The sequence below is a fragment of the Lissotriton vulgaris genome, chromosome 1_2 (assembly GCF_964263255.1).
Source record: "Lissotriton vulgaris chromosome 1_2, aLisVul1.2, whole genome shotgun sequence".
NCBI classification, from domain to species: domain Eukaryota; kingdom Metazoa; phylum Chordata; class Amphibia; order Caudata; family Salamandridae; genus Lissotriton; species Lissotriton vulgaris.
In genome coordinates this window covers 96000692-96004840 of record NC_141686.1, presented here as the reverse complement: position 1 = coordinate 96004840, position 4149 = coordinate 96000692, and positions in this window count along the sequence as shown.

The following is a 4149-nucleotide window of genomic DNA, read 5'->3' as shown; positions in this document are numbered from 1 at the left end:
TGCTTGTATACCACTGATGGACAATGTAGTGTAATTACTCCAACCTGAATATTCTTCCAAATCAGGGATGGTAGGTGTATTTAATTTTTTAGATGTAGCCAATCCAAAGCATGTTGTTTGGGAAATAGTAGAATTTAAAAACAACATGTGATTCGGGATGAGACCTGCACGATGCAAAGCCTCAGTGCCTTGTACCTGCCAATCTTTGGTACCCCAAACCGATTTAAGGTCAATAGCCTCCTTCCATAACTCATAGCCATCTATAACTAACCTGTCTAGAAAGGACTTCGAATACAGCAATTTTGTATCGGTAAGTCTAACTTTGGACACGAATTTCTGTTTCACTTTAAAATAAAACGACTCAGGATTTGATTGATTAAAATCTGTAAAATAAGAGAATTTCCCCAGAAATGTACTTGAGCTCCCCTGTAAAGGAGCAGGACAATGTTCCCACTGTGTGTAGTTCACAGGAACCCTCCTGGAACTTGTTTTGTGTAAGAAATGATTCCCATAATGTTGATAACAAAACAAATCACCATAATTGACAGAATCTAAGTACAAATCCTCAGCATCAAAGGCCGCATAATATTTCAAATCAGAGAACAATTCTTCTACGGCCTGAAGATCCCAATCATCAGAACGAATATCTTGCTTAATCACATCTCCCATGTTTACTCTAAGCACATTAGGAACATTAATAACTTCTGTGGGGCCATGTATCTGATACCTAACCGCATTCCACACAATCCCATCAAGGACAGGCCAAGCAGTAATCTCTACTGTATTTAAGTCTCTTTTTAGTCTGTGTGCTGAATGTGAGGAGGAAAGAGGGGCCAATGTTCCATTAAGGTACCGAATTCCTGTTCTTTCTTTCACATAATGGCCATCGATCAGGCGGAAAAAATAAAACACAAAACCAATTGACATAAAAAGATAAAATGAAAATAGTATCAGCCAAACGTATGTCCAAGGTGGAATTAGAAAATGTTTTTTAAACAACGTGGCATATTTTGCAATAGTCGATGGTTTCTTTGAAAGTTCCGAATCAGAGTCAAAAGAGAATCTGGACTGGTTAGCCAAACGAGCTTGTAAATCGGACATAGATAAATCAGCAGGATCTGCATAGGTCAATTCATCAATGTTAGTAACAGGAATAGTATTTAATAAAGGACTGGATATGGCAGGCATCTCGAGGGACACCTCCTGTTCTGCACCAGATGTAATAGCCAGCACAGAGTGCCTCACCATGGAAGGACAGGATACAGCCGGTGTCATGCTATGAAGAATCGGCCACCCTGTGTGTCTTGACATTGTCAATAGAAATAAATCTGTTTTCTTTACGACCTGGAAGTGGTGGTAAAATGACTGTTCTTGTGCCCTTCACTCCAAGAACTCGAACCGGTGCTCGATATGAGGGACCAAACTCTTTCTTGTTATCGATCTTCTCTCGAACCAGTTCTCCTACTTGGGGTAGCCAGCCAACTACCGGGATCTGCAACGCATCATCCGACGTGGAGGGCAAGTGTTCCTTAGCAAGACTGTCTCTGGTCTTTTGTAGATCCTGTAAAACATTGCAATGTTCATCTACGTCAAAGGCCGCGGCCTGGGCCTGGCAGTCTGCACCATCGAGGTCAGGGACGTACATCTTGATACCAAAGAGCATTTCGTATGGGGTCCGCCCACCCAGAGACCTTCTAGGGAGATTATTAAGCGCACACTGCACGCCCATGAGGTGGGCTAGCCAGTTTCTACCAGTGCCTATAACTCGGGCTGTCAAAGATTGCTTTAAGTCGCGGTTCATTCGTTCTACTACACTATTGCCCTCAGGCCTGTAGGGACTTGAAAACTTGACTTGGACTCCCAACGAAACCATAGCATCCTTATACGCCTTAGAGGCGAAAGCCGGACCCTGGTCCGAATGGAAAGTACCACAGGCAAAGATTCCCACAAAGACACGCAAATCCTTAATGACAGTCCGCGAATCAGCGCTTCGATGCGGCCATACCCACACAAAGCGTGTGCATGAGTCAACTGCTACTAAGATGTATTTATACGCAGTATCAGAGGAAAAAGGACCGCAGTGATCCAAATAAACGCAACCAAGCGGTTTATTAGAGATGTACAACTGTGTCTGAGGCGGACGCGCAGCAGTAGAAGGCTTAATCTGCTGACAAATGTCACACATAAGGACATAATCGCGCGTCTGTTTGTACAGTCCCCGCCACCAGAACCTTTGTTGTAGCTGAGTTACAGTGGCTGAGACGCCCGCATGCGCAGACGCCACACCTTCATGCGCCGCTGTAATCAGAGAAGCTCTGCGATCCGAGTTGGGAACTAGACGTTCGCCAACTTCAGGAATTTTCACATAAGGAACCTTATCGGGACTTAAGTGGTATGTGTACTTCGAAGGGAACCCCGCAGGATATTTACCTCCCTTCTCCGTGGCAGCAACAGCCGCCAAGATGTCATCATCTATTTTGCTTTTGGACCTCGTGACTGCTGCAACTAAGTATTTTGATACCGCAGACTTCGCTGCCTCATCAGCAAGCGAATTACCAACAGCGTGGACCCCCACGCGCTGATGGCCGAGAGTATGAATCACAAACACGAGCAGCAGCTTTTCTTTAAGTTCCGCCACTCGGACCCAGATCATTTTATGTTTTATTGTGCTACCTTTGGAATCACGAAAATCATTCTGAATCCAAAAGAACAAGTTCTCATTGTAAGACTGGACACAGTAGTAAGAATCACTTACGATTAAAGTCGTCACACAAGGATCAGCGTACTCCAATGCGAGCATAAGAGCACGAAGCTCTGCCAATTGTGCGGTGCAGTCCCCTAGTGTTTGCGTGTGCACGACACTGGACTTGAACTCATCGTTCACCATGGCACCGACAACAATGGCGCAAGCGGAAACGTAGGCATGTTTAGAGCCATGCGCAACCTGCGCCGAACCATCAGTGTAAATGATACAATGGAAATCCTCCAACGGCCGCATCGCTAAAGGAGCAGGATGAACAAACTCATACTGTAAATACTCCTGCGACCGTAAAGCGGCGTCAAAAATAAACGTGACATCCTGGGATGTCAAGGATGTAGCCCACTGAATCCACCGAGGGTGCAAAGCTTTAGAATTCGGTACACTGGCTTTCGTGACCGCCTCCAAGGCAGGACACGGGGTAACAACCAACATGCGCTTTCCCTGCGACAGGGCACGTTCCTTAAGAATTGCCATCTGCACAGCCGTTAAAACTTTCTCCACAGTGGAAAAACGCAGTTCAGCCGAAGTGTACAAGTGTGACTTGTAAGCAATAGGTACAGTATCCCCTTCATTAAAAGTCAGGTACGTGAAACCCACCGTCCCAGGGATAATTCTTATCACCAGGTTGGTCTGGTTATCACGAGTCTGTAAGTAGTCAGAAGCGAGCAAATCAGCCTGCAAAGACTGCAGAATGGCTGAATGCTCAGGCAGCCAGCATGATTTGGAAAAAGATGGTTGTATCAGCGCATACAAAGGCTTGATACGCTGGGCATATTCCGGAATGTATGTTCTACCGAAATTCAAAAAAACCAGTAAAGACTGTAATTTTTTCAGCGTTGTCGGAGAGCGCAACTGCGCGCACTTCTCCAGGAAGTGAGGAGCCAACCCCTTTCCTTCGTGGTTAAGTTCATAACCCAGAAACAACACTGTGTACTCCGCAATGTGTGATTTTGCAAAGTTAAACTTGTAACCCATGTCTGCAAAGTTACAAATTATGCTGTTTACTCGACACAGATGCTCCCAAAGTTCGTCGTCTGTGAGATAAATGTCATCCACATAAGAACAAGCAACTGGATCGAAGCTCTCCAAAAGAGAGACTATGCGGGCGGAAAACACTCCAGGACTATTCTTCTAGCCCATTGGGAGTCGTTTGAACATTTTTTGTACGCCGCCGCACGTAAAACTGGTCCATTGGGAACTTAGACCATCTAATCTGTGTGCATAAAAACCATTGGAAATGTCAAGCGTGGTTTTGAACCGTTTACGCTCAAGACTATTCACTAGGGCAGAGCCGTGAGTATTCTGTACCGCACAGTTACGGCAATGCGAGTTCAAATGCCGGTAATCCAAAACCAGACGATATGAGCCGTCCGGCTTGTTCACAGTAA